Here is a 16,726-nt window from a genome sequence, read left to right on the forward strand (position 1 = left end):
GGCAGAGAGGAGGCAACACTTCATCTCTACTTTGGAAACCAAGTCGGCACTTCCCCCGACCTCCTCCCCTCTAGTCTGATCTCTTCACACAGAGAGCACTCCCCCCTCCTGTTCCCCTCTAGTCTGATCTCTTCACACAGAGAGCACTCCCCCCTCCTGTTCCCCTCTAGTCTGATCTCTTCACACAGAGAGCACTCCCCCCTCCTACTCCCCTCTAGTCTGATCTCTTCACACAGAGAGCACTCCCCCTCCTGTTCCCCTCTAGTCTGATCTCTTCACACAGAGAGCACTCCCCCCTCCTACTCCCCTCTAGTCTGATCTCTTCACACAGAGAGCACTCCCCCCTCCTGTTCCCCTCTAGTCTGATCTCGTCACACAGAGAGCACTCCCCCTCCTGTTCCCCTCTAGTCTGATCTCTTCACACAGAGAGCACTCCCCCTCCTGTTCCCCTCTAGTCTGATCTCTTCACACAGAGAGCACTCCCCCTCCTGTTCCCCTCTAGTCTGATCTCGTCACACAGAGAGCACTCCCCCTCCTGTTCCCCTCTAGTCTGATCTCGTCACACAGAGAGCACTCCCCCCTCATGTTCCCCTCTAGTCTGATCTCTTCACACAGAGAGCACTCCCCCCTCCTAGTCCCCTCTAGTCTGAGCTCTTCACACAGAGAGCACTCCCCCTCCTGTTCCCCTCTAGTCTGATCTCTTCACACAGAGAGCACTCCCCCTCCTGTTCCCCTCTAGTCTGATCTCTTCACACAGAGAGCACTCCCCCCTCCTACTCCCCTCTAGTCTGATCTCTTCACACAGAGAGCACTCCCCCCTCCTGTTCCCCTCTAGTCTGATCTCTTCACACAGAGAGCACTCCCCTCTCCTGTTCCCCTCTAGTCTGAGCTCTTCACACAGAGAGCACTCCGCCCTCCTGTTCCCCTCTAGTCTGATCTCTTCACACAGAGAGCACTCCCCCCTCCTGTTCCCCTCTAGTCTGATCTCTTCACACAGAGAGCACTCCCCCCTCCTGTTCCCCTCTAGTCTGATCTCTTCACACAGAGAGCACTCCCCCTCCTACTCCCCTCTAGTCTGATCTCTTCACACAGAGAGCACTCCCCCTCCTGTTCCCCTCTAGTCTGATCTCTTCACACAGAGAGCACTCCCCCCTCCTGTTCCCCTCTAGTCTGATCTCTTCACACAGAGAGCACTCCCCCCTCCTAGTCCCCTCTAGTCTGAGCTCTTCACACAGAGAGCACTCCGCCCTCCTGTTCCCCTCTAGTCTGATCTCTTCACACAGAGAGCACTCCCCCCTCCTGTTCCCCTCTAGTCTGAGCTCTTCACACAGAGAGCACTCCGCCCTCCTGTTCCCCTCTAGTCTGATCTCTTCACACAGAGAGCACTCCCCCTCCTGTTCCCCTCTAGTCTGAGCTCTTCACACAGAGAGCACTCCCCCTCCTGTTCCCCTCTAGTCTGATCTCTTCACACAGAGAGCACTCCCCCCTCCTACTCCCCTCTAGTCTGATCTCTTCACACAGAGAGCACTCCCCCCTCCTGTTCCCCTCTAGTCTGATCTCTTCACACAGAGAGCACTCCCTCCTCCTGTTCCCCTCTAGTATGAGCTCTTCACACAGAGAGCACTCCCCCCTCCTGTTCCCCTCTAGTCTGATCTCTTCACACAGAGAGCACTCCCCCTCCTGTTCACCTCTAGTCTGATCTCTTCACACAGAGAGCACTCCCCCTCCTGTTCCCCTCTAGTCTGATCTCTTCACACAGAGAGCACTCCCCCCTCCTACTCCCCTCTAGTCTGATCTCTTCACACAGAGAGCACTCCCCCCTCCTGTTCCCCTCTAGTCTGATCTCTTCACACAGAGAGCACTCCCCCCTCCTGTTCCCCTCTAGTCTGATCTCTTCACACAGAGAGCACCCCCCCCTCCTGTTCCCCTCTAGTCTGATCTCTTCACACAGAGAGCACTCCCCCCTCCTACTCCCCTCTAGTCTGATCTCGTCACACAGAGAGCACTCCCCCCTCCTGTTCCCCTCTAGTCTGATCTCTTCACACAGAGAGCACTGCCCCTCCTGCTCCCCTCTAGTCTGATCTCTTCACACAGAGAGCACTCCCCCCTCCTGTTCCCCTCTAGTCTGATCTCTTCACACAGAGAGCACTCCCCTCTCCTACTCCCCTCTAGTCTGATCTCTTCACACAGAGAGCACTCCCCCCTCCTGTTCCCCTCTAGTCTGATCTCTTCACACAGAGAGCACTCCCCCTCCTAATCCCCTCTAGTCTGATCTCGTCACACAGAGAGCACTCCCCCCTCCTGTTCCCCTCTAGTCTGATCTCTTCACACAGAGAGCACTCCCCCCTCCTGTTCACCTCTAGTCTGATCTCTTCACACAGAGAGCACTGCCCCTCCTGCTCCCCTCTAGTCTGATCTCTTCACACAGAGAGCACTCCCCTCTCCTACTCCCCTCTAGTCTGATCTCTTCACACAGAGAGCACTCCCCCCTCCTGTTCCCCTCTAGTCTGATCTCTTCACACAGAGAGCACTCCCCCCTCCTAATCCCCTCTAGTCTGATCTCGTCACACAGAGGGCACAGCTAGAGTGTTTGTAGCAGAACCACATTGTTTTCTCTCTTCCTCTCTCCTGGTCATGTTTTGGTTCTCCCAGAACTATTTTGTGGCTAGCCAAGTCTACAGCAGCAGAACCGGGGCGATGATGCAGAATACATCTTCTGCTCCAGACTGTTTCCCAGAGAGAGGAGAGAGAGATGGAGGAGGGGGAGAGAGCGAACGAGAGAGATAGAGGAGGGGGAGAGAGCGAACGAGAGAGAGAGGAGGGAGAGAAATAGCTGTTGCTGGCAGATTTCACTGTTTCTTAAAAATCTTAATCTTTGAAGCAGCAGCCAGCTTGGCGCTATATCCTCCTGGACTCACTGATGTAGCAGGGGGGTAACAGTGTCTGCTCTTGCTTTCTCTCTTTCTCGCGCTCGCTCTCTCACTCTCACTTTCTCTCGCTGCTCTCTGTCTCTCTCCCCCTCTCTCAGGAAAGTGACAAAGCAGGGGAAACTGTATCAAGTGAGATAGGGTTGGATGGGAGAGTGGATGGCAGGCAGAGTGATATGGGAGATGGGGTAGAGAGAGAGACATGCTCTTTGAGTTGAAGGGTAGAGTGGTGGTGGAGGGAGAGGTGGGGGAGAGAGAGAGACATGCTCTTTGAGTTGAATGGTAGAGTGGTGGTGGAGGGAGAGATGGGGGAGAGAGAAAGACATGCTTTTTGAGTTGAAGGGGATAGTGGTGGGGGGGAGAGATGGGGGAGAGAGAGAGACATGCTCTTTGAGTTGAAGGGTAGAGTGGTGGTGGAGGGAGAGATGGGGGAGAGAGAGAGACATGCTCTTTGAGTTGAAGGGTAGAGTGGTGGTGGAGGGAGAGATGGGGGAGAGAGAGAGAGACATGCTCTTTGAGTTGAAGGGTAGAGTGGTGGTGGAGGGAGAGATGGGGGAGAGAGAGAGACATGCTCTTTGAGTTGAAGGGGAGAGTGGTGGTGGGGGGAGAGGTGGGGGAGAGAGAGAGACATGCTCTTTGAGTTGAAGGGTAGAGTGGTGGTGGAGGGAGAGATGGGGGGAGAGAGAGAGACATGCTCTTTGAGTTGAAGGGTAGAGTGGTGGTGGAGGGAGAGATGGGGGAGAGAGAGAGACATGCTCTTTGAGTTGAAGGGTAGAGTGGTGGTGGAGGGAGAGATGGGGGGAGAGAGAGAGACATGCTCTTTGAGTTGAAGGGTAGAGTGGTGGTGGAGGGAGAGATGGGGGAGAGAGAGAGAGACATGCTCTTTGAGTTGAAGGGTAGAGTGGTGGTGGAGGGAGAGATGGGGGGAGAGAGAGAGACATGCTCTTTGAGTTGAAGGGTAGAGTGGTGGTGGAGGGAGAGATGGGGGAGAGAGAGAGACATGAGAGAGACTTGAGGGTCTGGGGTCCGCTCACCAACCAAGAATTCACAAAATGGGACAAACACCAAATTGAGACTCTGCATGCAGAATTCTGCAAAAATATCCTCTGTGTACAACGAAAAACACAAAATAATGCATGCAGAGCAGAATTAGGCCGATACCCGCTAACTATCAAAATCCAGAAGAGAGCCGTTAAATTCTATAACCACTTAAAAGAAAGTGATTCCCAAACCTTCCATAACAAAGCCATCACCTACAGAGAGATGAACTTGGAAAAGTTCCCTAAGCAAGCAGCAAGATTTGTGACCTGTTGCCACAAGAAAAGGGCAACCATTGAAGAACAAACACCATTGTAAATACAACCCATATTTATGTATATTTATTTTCCCATTTGTACGTTAACTATTTGCACATTGTTACAACACTGTATATAGATATAATATGACATTTGAAATGTCTTTATTCTTTTGGAACTTCTGAGTGTAATGTTTACTGTTCATTTTCTATTGTTTATTTCACTTTTGTTTACTATCTACTTCACTTGCTTTGGCAATGTTAACACACCATGCCAATAAAGCCCTTACATTTGAATTGAATTGAGACATGCTGTTTGAGTTGAAGGGTAGAGTGGTGGTGGAGAGAGAGATGGGGGGAGAGAGAGAGACATGCTGTTTGAGTTGAAGGGGAGAGTGGTGGTGGGGAGAGAGATGGGGTAGAGAGAGGGAGAGACATGCCCTTTGAGGGGCAACTGAAGGACAATCACAATCAGAGAGGTCTAAATGGTCTCTGCTCTCTCCCATGCTCCACTGCCCCTGAGCTCAGTAATGAGATGGTGGGATCACCACGTTCATTCATCTAGATTAGTCTTCAGTTAAGGTCCTTCATCAGACTGAGCAGCAGTCAACTGGCCAGCACACAGCACGCACACACACACACATCACACACACACACACATCACACACACATCACATCACACACACACATACATCACATCACACACACACACACACAGCATACAGCTCTCATTAGGTATTCAGCCCCTGCTAGAAACACTTGTCTCTGTTCTACCTCCATACCATAACATTACATTCCTATAGTGCAGTCAAAATCTGTGGCGAACAACTCCACACCTAAAAAGATGCTCCATATCAGGTTTTGGAAATACATCAAACGATGGTATGTAACACGCACGCCTCAGTTACCAAGAGAATGCATCATCATTCTAGATCTCTGTAGGATGGATGTTCTAGCGGTGTTGTTGGAAGATGGAAACTGTCAGCTTGAATGAAGAGACATTGTTGTTGTTTTTTGCGTTGTGGTTACGTGCTCCTGAATTGTATTTCAGAGAAACTGACCATGGATTCCTCAGACAGAAAGTGACTGAATTCTCTCCCTGTCCCTGCGAAGAGCGACTAAGCATATTAACATTAAATACCTCAGCTCTCAGACTACCTCTACGGCTCCATGTTTCATGTTTGATCCATGACAGGAATATCTAGTCAAAATATTCCTGTTATACTGGAGTTCCCAATAGCTTATTCTCTGCCTAACACTAATTTCAGAACAAATCCCCCTTTCCATCCAGAGGTTATCTGAACAATCCTTTCTCTCTCTCTCTCTCTCCCACCTCTCTATCAGCACCACCAAGGTTTGACTGAAATAATGAAAAAGAGCCCTGGCGACTCACCTCCAACGTAAATCACTGATGAACAGGACGAGACGGCAGCATAGATCCCTGGTAGTGTCTGTGGTAGAGCATGTCTGTTCCCTTAGAGGGTTAGTCTCCCTGGGAGAAGAGCAGGCTATGCCATGGTGGAAGTTAACAGTGCCAGAGTCCCCCAGCAGGAGCAGGGCAGTTGTTGTATAGTTCCTATAGTTGCGTCACATTGGCTGTTTGCTGCCTTCGTACCAGTAGAGAGAGAGAGAGATGAAAAAATGATCCTTTTCCTCTAAGCCCACAGCGAGCAAGACCGGAGTCAGGCGTTCCCCCTTTCTCTCCTCCTCCTCCTCCTCCTCCTCCTCCCTCTCTCCTCCTCTCAGTAAAGCCGAGAGCGGCTCATACACACTGAAAGTCCGGGGCGCTCGCTGGCTCACTGACAGATAGCAGACGCTCAGCGCACGCAGAATATCTCCTTTACTGCTGCTGCAGATATTCTCTCTCTCTCTCTCTGTGTGTGAGGGAGAGGGAGGGGGAGGGAGAGGGAGGGAGGGAGGGGGAGAGGGAGAGAAGGAGAGGGGGAGAGGGGGAGAGGGAGAGAGAGAGAGAGAGAGAGAGAGAGAGAGAGAGAGAGAGAGAGAGAGAGAGAGAGAGAGAGAGAGAGAGAGAGAGAGAGAGAGAGAGAGAGAGAGAGAGAGAGAGAGAGAGAGAGAGAGAGAGAGAGAGAGAGAGAGAGAGAGAGAGAGAGAGAGAGAGAGAGAGAGAGAGAGAGAGAGAGAGAGAGAGCACAAGAAGTGGAGTACAAACAGCATTTTTGCTGTGAAGAGATAGAATCATTAGATCATTTGTTTTGGTTCTGTCCATTTGTAGCTTGTTTTTGGACACAGGTCCAGGAATGGCTAAAGGATTGCAATATTTACCTGGAACTAACCTTGCAGATAGCATTACTGGGTGATCTGAAAAGTCATAGTCAATCAATCAATAATATAATAATACTTTTAGCAAAAATGTTTATTTTTAATTCACAATCTGTAGAAGCAATGAGAATAGAAAGGTTCAGAACTTTTGTAAAACATCACAGTACGGTTGAAATATATATGGCAAATAGAAATCCTATATGGATGGTGTTAAGAGATAGATGGGAGGTATTGGATAGAGTTGAAGGATGGGACTAATAACAAATAACAACAAATAATAACAAAGATAGCTAATAATGTAAGCATACTGTGTCCATAATAAGTATATAGGTTGTATGTTGGGAGCTTTTGGGAAAGAGCACAGTTAGAAAGATATGGCATTTAGAAGCAAACCGGATGGACATCATGAAAATGATCGGAGAGGTTGAGAGTAGAAGAAGTTCAGGAGCAAAAAAATAAATATATATATATATATATATATATAGAATTATTGTAAAATTTACTCTGTCCATAAGGTGTAGATAGTAAGTATAGACCGGAAGTAGAGGCCTGGGCGTTGTTGTTCACTAATTTACTCCAAGTAGGGAAAGGATGGTGGGGTTGAAAAGTAATAAAGGGGAATATATATATAAAAAATAAAAATAAACATGGGGGATTGGAAGTGATGCAGACAATTACATTGATAGAAGATACAATCTATCTGCAATATTAAGCTGATCCATTCCCCCCCCCAAAAAACAAAAAACAAAACAAAAAAAAAACCAGCATTGTAAATACAACCTATATTTACAGTACATTCGGAAAGTATTCAGACCCCTTCCCCTTTTCCACAAATATTGTTACGTTACAGCCTTATTCTGAAATGTATTTAATAGTTTTTTTTTTCCCCGTCATCGATCTATACACAATACCCCACAAGCCTAAAGATCACAATGAGCTATGCCAAGCGTTGGCAGGAGTGGGGTAGAGCTCGCCACCATTGGACTCTGGAGCAGTGGAAATGCGTCCTCTGGAGTGATTAATCACGCTTCACCATCTGGCAGTCCGACGGACAAATCCGGGTTTGGCGGATGCCAAGAGAACACTACCTGCCTGAATGCATAGTACCAACTGTAAAGTTTGGTGGAGGAGGAATAATGGTCTGTGGCTGTTTTTCGTGGTTCGGGATAGGCCCCTTAGTGGCAGTGAAGGGAAATCTTAACGCTACAGCATACAATGACATTCTTGACGATTCTGTGCTTCCAACAGTTTGGGGAAGGACCTTTCCTGTTTTAACATGACAATGCCCCCATGCACAAAGCAAGGTCAATACATAAATAGTTTGTCGAGATCAGTGTGGAAGAACTTGACTGGCCTGCAGAGAGCCCTGACATCAACCCCATCGAACACCTTTCCGATGAATTGGAACGCCGACTGCGAGCCAGGCCTAATCGCCCAACATCAGTGCCCGACCTCACTAATGCTCTTTTGGCTGAATGGAAGCATTTCCCCGCAGCGATGTACCGACATCTAGGGGAAGGCCTTCCAAGAAGAGTGGAGGCTGTTATAGCAGCAAAGGGGGGACCAACTCCATATTAATGGCCACGATTTTGGAATGAGATGTTGGACCAGCAGGTGTCCACATACTGTTGGTCATGTAGTGTAGTTAACAAGCCCCTGACAGATGGATAGAGAGGACTTCAGACAAACGAGCGTTTCTCTTCTCAACTAACAAAATAATGAAATATCTCCCACTCATACTGAACACAGCCAGGAGGAGTTGAGGAAATTGAGATTGAGCAAGGTGCAATACTCATCATGAACCTCACACACACACACACAAAACATAACACACACAAACACACTCGCAACATACTGTCCTCACTGCAGCCAATCAGAAAGCACAATGCCCTGTTGTAGAAATCTCCGGTCTTCCTGTCCAGCTCCTGTCTCTGTGTGGGTGTTTATCATCATGTTGTCTTAGCGAGTGAGATAAGGAGATAGGATCAGGTCCATCTAATCTTTATGTGTTATTATCTGAAAGGCTAAACTGGATCCTAGATCGGTACTCCTACTCTGAGACGCTTTATAAAGACCGGCCTGGTATGTCTGGGTCTGTGCAGACGAGGTCTCCCCCTTCCCCCAGACCAGGCACTCAGGCTGCGGCCCAAATGGCACCCTGTTCCCTATGTGCCCTATGGTCCCTGGTCTAAAGTAGTGCACTACATAGGGAATAGGGTGCCATTCTCTGGTCTAAAGTAGTGCACTACATAGGGAATAGGGTGCCATTCTCTGGTCTAAAGTAGTGCACTACATAGGGAATAGGGTGCCATTCTCTGGTCTAAAGTAGTGCACTATATAGGGAATAGGGTGCCATTCTCTGGTCTAAAGTAGTGCACTACATAGGGAATAGGGTGCCATTCTCTGGTCTAAAGTAGTGCACTATATAGGGAATAGGGTGCCATTCTCTGGTCTAAAGTAGTGCACTACATAGGGAATAGGGTGCCATTCTCTGGTCTAAAGTAGTGCACTACATAGGGAATAGGGTGCCATTCTCTGGTCTAAAGTAGTGCACTACATAGGGAATAGGGTGCCATTCTCTGGTCTAAAGTAGTGCACTACATAGGGAATAGGGTGCCATTCTCTGGTCTAAAGTAGTGCACTACATAGGGAATAGGGTGCCATTCTCTGGTCTAAAGTAGTGCACTATATAGGGAATAGGGTGCCATTCTCTGGTCTAAAGTAGTGCACTACATAGGGAATAGGGTGCCATTCTCTGGTCTAAAGTAGTGCACTACATAGGGAATAGGGTGCCATTTGGGACAGAGCCTCAAACTCAGGGCAGTGAAATATATTTAATTTTCCTAAATAATGAATGGTTGTGATCCAGTCATATTAATAGAGGTAGAATGCTTTAAGGAAGTGGAGTGTGTGTGTGTGTGTGTGTGCGTGTGTGTGTGTGTGTGTGTGCGTCATGATGTCTCTCTTTCATGGGTGGCTGCCTGATATCTAACCAGCTACGGTATACATCATTGACAGGTGTACTATTAACATATAAACAGAGGTGTACCATTAACAGATAAACACATTTGATTGATTCTGGAATTATTAACAGATGCAATGTGGTGGCAGTGGTTTTAAGTGTTCTAATGTTTCCTCTGGTCTGTTGGTCACTCCACCGGCTGGCTCATTGTGTTTCCTCTGGTCTGTTGGTCACTCCACCGGCTGGCTCATTGTGTTTCCTCTGGTCTGTTGGTCACTCCACTGGCTGGCTCATGGTGTTTCCTCTGGTCTATTGGTCACTCCACTGGCTGGCTCATTGTGTTTCCTCTGGTCTATAGGTCACTCCACCGGCTGGCTCATTGTGTTTCCTCTGGTCTGTTGGTCACTCCACTGGCTGGCTCATGGTGTTTCCTCTGGTCTATTGGTCACTCCACTGGCTGGCTCATTGTGTTTCCTCTGGTCTGTTGGTCACTCCACCGGCTGGCTCATTGTGTTTCCTCTGGTCTATTGGTCACTCCACCGGCTGGCTCATTGTGTTTCCTCTGGTCTATAGGTCACTCCACCGGCTGGCTCATTGTGTTTCCTCTGGTCTATTGGTCACTCCACTGGCTGGCTCATTGTGTTTCCTCTGGTCTATAGGTCACTCCACCGGCTGGCTCATTGTGTTTCCTCTGATCTATTGGTCACTCCACTGGCTGGCTCATTGTGTTTCCCCTGGTCTATAGGTCACTCCACCGGCTGGCTCATTGTGTTTCCTCTGGTCTATTGGTCACTCCACCGGCTGGCTCATTGTGTTTCCTCTGGTCTATTGGTCACTCCACTGGCTGGCTCATTGTGTTTCCCCTGGTCTATAGGTCACTCCACCGGCTGGCTCATTGTGTTTCCTCTGGTCTATTGGTCACTCCACTGGCTGGCTCATTGTGTTTCCTCTGGTCTATTGGTCACTCCACCGGCTGGCTCATTGTGTTTCCTCTGGTCTATTGGTCACTCCACTGGCTGGCTCATGGTGTTTCCTCTGGTCTATTGGTCACTCCACCGGCTGGCTCATTGTGTTTCCTCTGGTCTGTTGGTCACTCCACTGGCTGGCTCATTGTGTTTCCTCTGGTCTATTGGTCACTCCACCGGCTGGCTCATTGTGTTTCCTCTGGTCTATTGGTCACTCCACTGGCTGGCTCATTGTGTTTCCTCTGGTCTATTGGTCACTCCACCGGCTGGCTCATTGTGTTTCCTCTGGTCTATTGGTCACTCCACCGGCTGGCTCATTGTGTTTCCTCTGGTCTATTGGTCACTCCACCGGCTGGCTCATTGTGTTTCCTCTGGTCTATTGGTCACTCCACTGGCTGGCTCATTGTGTTTCCTCTGGTCTATTGGTCACTCCACTGGCTGGCTCATGGTGTTTCCGCTGGTCTATTGGTCACTCCACCGGCTGGCTCATTGTGTTTCCTCTGGTCTATAGGTCACTCCACCGGCTGGCTCATTGTGTTTCCTCTGGTCTATTGGTCACTCCACTGGCTGGCTCATTGTGTTTCCTCTGGTCTATTGGTCACTCCACCGGCTGGCTCATTGTGTTTCCTCTGGTCTATAGGTCACTCCACCGGCTGGCTCATTGTGTTTCCTCTGGTCTGTTGGTCACTCCACTGGCTGGCTCATGGTGTTTCCTCTGGTCTATTGGTCACTCCACTGGCTGGCTCATTGTGTTTCCTCTGGTCTGTTGGTCACTCCACCGGCTGGCTCATTGTGTTTCCTCTGGTCTATTGGTCACTCCACCGGCTGGCTCATTGTGTTTCCTCTGGTCTATAGGTCACTCCACCGGCTGGCTCATTGTGTTTCCTCTGGTCTATTGGTCACTCCACTGGCTGGCTCATTGTGTTTCCTCTGGTCTATAGGTCACTCCACCGGCTGGCTCATTGTGTTTCCTCTGATCTATTGGTCACTCCACTGGCTGGCTCATTGTGTTTCCCCTGGTCTATAGGTCACTCCACCGGCTGGCTCATTGTGTTTCCTCTGGTCTATTGGTCACTCCACCGGCTGGCTCATTGTGTTTCCTCTGGTCTATTGGTCACTCCACTGGCTGGCTCATTGTGTTTCCCCTGGTCTATAGGTCACTCCACCGGCTGGCTCATTGTGTTTCCTCTGGTCTATTGGTCACTCCACTGGCTGGCTCATTGTGTTTCCTCTGGTCTATTGGTCACTCCACCGGCTGGCTCATTGTGTTTCCTCTGGTCTATTGGTCACTCCACTGGCTGGCTCATGGTGTTTCCTCTGGTCTATTGGTCACTCCACCGGCTGGCTCATTGTGTTTCCTCTGGTCTGTTGGTCACTCCACTGGCTGGCTCATTGTGTTTCCTCTGGTCTATTGGTCACTCCACCGGCTGGCTCATTGTGTTTCCTCTGGTCTATTGGTCACTCCACTGGCTGGCTCATTGTGTTTCCTCTGGTCTATTGGTCACTCCACCGGCTGGCTCATTGTGTTTCCTCTGGTCTATTGGTCACTCCACCGGCTGGCTCATTGTGTTTCCTCTGGTCTATTGGTCACTCCACCGGCTGGCTCATTGTGTTTCCTCTGGTCTATTGGTCACTCCACTGGCTGGCTCATTGTGTTTCCTCTGGTCTATTGGTCACTCCACTGGCTGGCTCATGGTGTTTCCGCTGGTCTATTGGTCACTCCACCGGCTGGCTCATTGTGTTTCCTCTGGTCTATAGGTCACTCCACCGGCTGGCTCATTGTGTTTCCTCTGGTCTATTGGTCACTCCACTGGCTGGCTCATTGTGTTTCCTCTGGTCTATTGGTCACTCCACCGGCTGGCTCATTGTGTTTCCTCTGGTCTATAGGTCACTCCACCGGCTGGCTCATGGTGTTTCCTCTGGTCTGTTGGTCACTCCACCGGCTGGCTCATTGTGTTTCCTCTGGTCTATAGGTCACTCCACCGGCTGGCTCATTGTGTTTACTCTGGTCTGTTGGTCACTCCACTGGCTGGCTCATTGTGTTTCCTCTGGTCTGTTGGTCACTCCACCGGCTGGCTCATTGTGTTTCCTCTGGTCTATTGGTCACTCCACCGGCTGGCTCATTGTGTTTCCTCTGGTCTATAGGTCACTCCACTGGCTGGCTCATTGTGTTTCCTCTGGTCTATTGGTCACTCCACCGGCTGGCTCATTGTGTTTCCTCTGGTCTGTTGGTCACTCCACCGGCTTGCTCATTGTGTTTCCCCTGGTCTATAGGTCACTCCACCGGCTGGCTCATTGTGTTTCCTCTGGTCTGTTGGTCACTCCACCGGCTGGCTCATTGTGTTTCCCCTGGTCTATAGGTCACTCCACTGGCTGGCTCATTGTGTTTCCTCTGGTCTATTGGTCACTCCACCGGCTGGCTCATTGTGTTTCCTCTGGTCTATTGGTCACTCCACTGGCTGGCTCATTGTGTTTCCTCTGGTCTATTGGTCACTCCACTGGCTGGCTCATTGTGTTTCCTCTGGTCTATTGGTCACTCCACTGGCTGGCTCATTGTGTTTCCTCTGGTCTATTGGTCACTCCACTGGCTGGCTCATTGTGTTTCCTCTGATCTATTGGTCACTCCACTGGCTGGCTCATTGTGTTTCCTCTGGTCTATTGGTCACTCCACTGGCTGGCTCATTGTGTTTCCTCTGATCTATTGGTCACTCCACTGGCTGGCTCATGGTGTTTCCTCTGTATGGAAATGAAATGTGGTGATAAGGGAGCTGGTCTGATCGATCATACTCCTCTGTCTCACACTGTGGGACAGATCATCTGTCTCACTGTAAATGGAGATATATCAGTTCCTTCTCTTTAGTTGATCTCTCTCTGCACAGCATACTGCCTGTTGTAAAGCTCTTTTTTATTTTTATTTTTATTTTATTTAACTAGGCAAGTCAGTTAAGAACAAATTCTTATTTACAATGATGGCCTGCCCCGGCCAAACCCAGACGACGCTGGGCCAATTGGGCGCCGCCGGATTGTGATACAGCCTGGAATGGGACAGGGTCTGTAGTGACGCCTCTAGCACTGAGATGCAGTGTCTTAGACCGCTGTGCCACTCGGGAGGCCTCTTATGGTACTTCTCCCTTCAACTCTCTGCATTAGCATTTTAACATCACTAAAATGTCTGCCTTAGCAATACTAATGGTACTGTTTTTATACAGGAGTCAAGTTTAGCTTTTTCCATCAATCACAGATAAAACAGCCCTCCGTCGTCAACATTTAATACATGCTTTTAAATGGAACGTGCAGCCTTATCTCTTATAGTCTGGCCATTAACCAAGACAGAATATGAGTCGAGAGAGATGTCACAATCCCCTAGTCCTCTCCCTCTCCCTCACCCCCTCTCCCTTTCTACCTCTCCCTCTCCTCTCCCTCTCCCTCACCCCCTCTCCCTTTCTACCTCTCCCTCTCCTCTCCACTGCTTCACTCCTCCTGGGTCCCTCTATGCCTCTCTTCTCTCTCAAATTCTCTAGCGGAGCGGACGCCGTCCCTGTCGGCCCAATTAAAGCCTTAAAACAATGCTTTGTTTATGAGGACTCCCATTTGGTATGAGAGCAAATATCAATTATTCTCCCCTGCTGTCAGGAGTTAGAGTGAGATGGATGATCTGGCCCACAGTGTGAGAGAGAGGAGTATGATGGATCAGACCAGCTCCCTAATCCCCACTTTTCATTTCCATACAGATCTCTGCCTCGTTTCAGCCCTCACACACACAGTCACATTGAGACGGATGTTGATTGGATGAATTGTGTATGTTGAAATCTATGTCCTGGTCAATATGACATGAATGAAGCCAATAATGTTGCTTTCAGCCTCCGTTGTCATTATTGTATACAATATGACATTTGATTTTGATATTGGCGTAGTCGGCAGTCATTTAAAACAAGTTGTTAGCTACTCATAGGGTTGTAAAGGGACGTTGTATTACTGGTAACTTTCAAGTTAACAGAAAGTTATTATCAGAAAAAATCGAATGGCCTTTTGGGGGTACTTCAGATTATCACAGGTGTCTGTAATTATCTCTGGCCCTCTGTGTTGCCTTATCACATGTCAAATATATAAAATAATCAAATATTTATTTTAATCATTTTATGACAAAGCTGTAAAACATTATCCTAAATACAAATCATCAACGTAGTGAATACCATTGGTGTGTAATACGAGGGTTTCAGCATTAAAACATATTTTATATACAGTGCATTCTGAAAATATTCAGACTCCTTGACTTTTTTCACATTTTGTTACGTTACAGCCTAATTCTAAAATGGATTAAATTGTTTTGTTTTTTTCTCATCAATCTACACACAATACCCCATAATGACAAAGGTTTATTTATTTTTTGCAAATGTATTACAAATAAAAAACTGAAATACCTGATTTACATAAGTATTCATTCCCTTTGCTATGAGACTCAAAATTGAGCTCAGGTGCATCCTGTTTCCATTGATCATCCTAGAGATGTTTCTACAACTTGATTGGAGTCCACCTGTGGTAAATTCAATTGATTGGACATGATTTGGAAAGGCACAGACCTGTCTATATAAGGTCCCACAGTTGACAGTGCATGTCAGAGCAAAATCCAAGTCATGAGGTCGAAGGAATTGTCGGTAGAGCTCCGAGATAGGATTGTTGCAAGGCACAGATCTGGGGAAGGGTACCAAAACATTTCTGCAGCTTTGAAGGTCCCCAAGAACACAGTGGCCTCCATCATTCTTAAATGGAAGACGTTTGGAACCACCAAGACTCTTCCTAGAGCTGGCCTCCCGGCCAAACCGCAATCGGGGGAGAAGGGCCTTGGTCAGGGAGGTGACCAAGAACCTGGTGGTCACTCTGACAGAGCTCCAGAGTTCCTCTGTGGAGATGGGAGAACCTTCCAGAAGGACAACCATCTCTGCAGCACTCTACCAAATCAGGCCTTTATGGTAGAGTGGCCAGACGGAAGCCACTCCTCAGTAAAAGGCACATGACAGCCGACTTGGAGTTTGCCAATTTTTTGAATAAGAAACATTAATGTGTTGAAAATCCCAAATTGTTTGCATAGTCAACCTACACACAGCTCTGACACACACACTTACCCCACCAGACATGCCACCAGGGGTCTTTTCACAGTCCCCAGATCCAGAAAAAATTCAAAGGGAAAACAGGTTTTTAGAAAATGTAGGAAAATGTATAAAAAAAAAAAACTGAAACATCACATTTACCAAAGTATTCAGACCCTTTACTCAGTACTTTGTTGAATCACATTTGGTGCCTCGAGTCTTCTTGGGTATGACACTACAAGCTTGGCACACCTGTATTTGGGGAGTTTCTCCTATTCTTCTCTGCAGATCCTCTCAAGCTCTGTAAGGTTGGATGGGGAGCGTTGCTGCACAGCTATTTTCAGGTCTCTCCAGAGATGTTAGATCAGGTTCAAATCCGGGCTCTGGCTGGGCCACTCAAGGACATTCAGAGACTTGTCTCGAAGCCACTCCTGCGTTGTCTTGGCTGTGTGCTTAGGGTCGTTGTGCTGTTGGAAGGTGAACCTTCGACCCAGTCTGAGGTCCTGAGCGCTCTAGAGCAGGTTTTCATCAAGGATCTCTCTGTACTTTTCTCTGTTCATCTTTCCCTCAGTCCTGACTAGTCTCCCAATCCCTGACGCTGACAAACATCCCCTCAGCATGATGTTGCCACCACCATGCTTCATCTTAGGGATGGTGCCAGGTTTCCTCCAGACGTGACGCTTGGCATTCAGTCCAAAGATTTAACTCTTGGTTTCATAAGACCAGAGAATCTTGTTTCTCATGGTCTGAGAGTCTATGTGCCTTTTGTCAAACTCCAAGCGGGCTGTCATGTGCCTTTTACTGAGGAGTGGCTTCCATCTGGCCACTCTACCATAAAGGCCTGATTGGTGGAGTGCAGCAGAGATCACCTTCTGGAATGTTCTCCCATCTACACAGAGGAACTCTGGAGCTCTGTCAGAGTGACCATCGGGTTCTTGGTCACCTCCTTGACCAAGGCCCTTCTCCCCCGATTGCTCAGTTTGGCCGGGCGGCCAGCTCTAGGAAGAATGGCTTGGTTTTTGTTCTGACGTGCACTGTCAACTGTGGGACCTTATATAGGCAGGTGTGTGCCTTTCCAAATCATGTCCAATCAATTGAATCTACCACAGGTATCCAATCAAGTTGTAGAAACATCTCAAGGATGGTCAATGGAAACAGGATGCACCTGAGCGCAATTTCGAGTCTCATAGCGAAGGGTTTGAATAAATATG

General features: G+C 48.4%; 1 protein-coding gene across 1 annotated transcript in view; it reads right to left on the reverse strand.

The window, feature by feature from the left end:
* LOC121578906 (inhibitory synaptic factor 2A) overlaps positions 1-6,070 on the reverse strand; it is a 35,924-nt gene extending 29,854 nt beyond the window's left edge. Inside the window, exon 1 of the mRNA XM_045207921.1 lies at positions 5,615-6,070. The gene's annotated coding sequence lies outside the window, so the exon portion shown is untranslated. The remainder of the gene's footprint in view (positions 1-5,614) is intronic.
* Positions 6,071-16,726: the final 10,656 nt, after the last annotated feature.

Source organism: Coregonus clupeaformis, chromosome 26 (assembly GCF_020615455.1).
Source record: "Coregonus clupeaformis isolate EN_2021a chromosome 26, ASM2061545v1, whole genome shotgun sequence".
In the NCBI taxonomy this organism is placed as follows: Eukaryota; Metazoa; Chordata; class Actinopteri; order Salmoniformes; family Salmonidae; genus Coregonus; species Coregonus clupeaformis.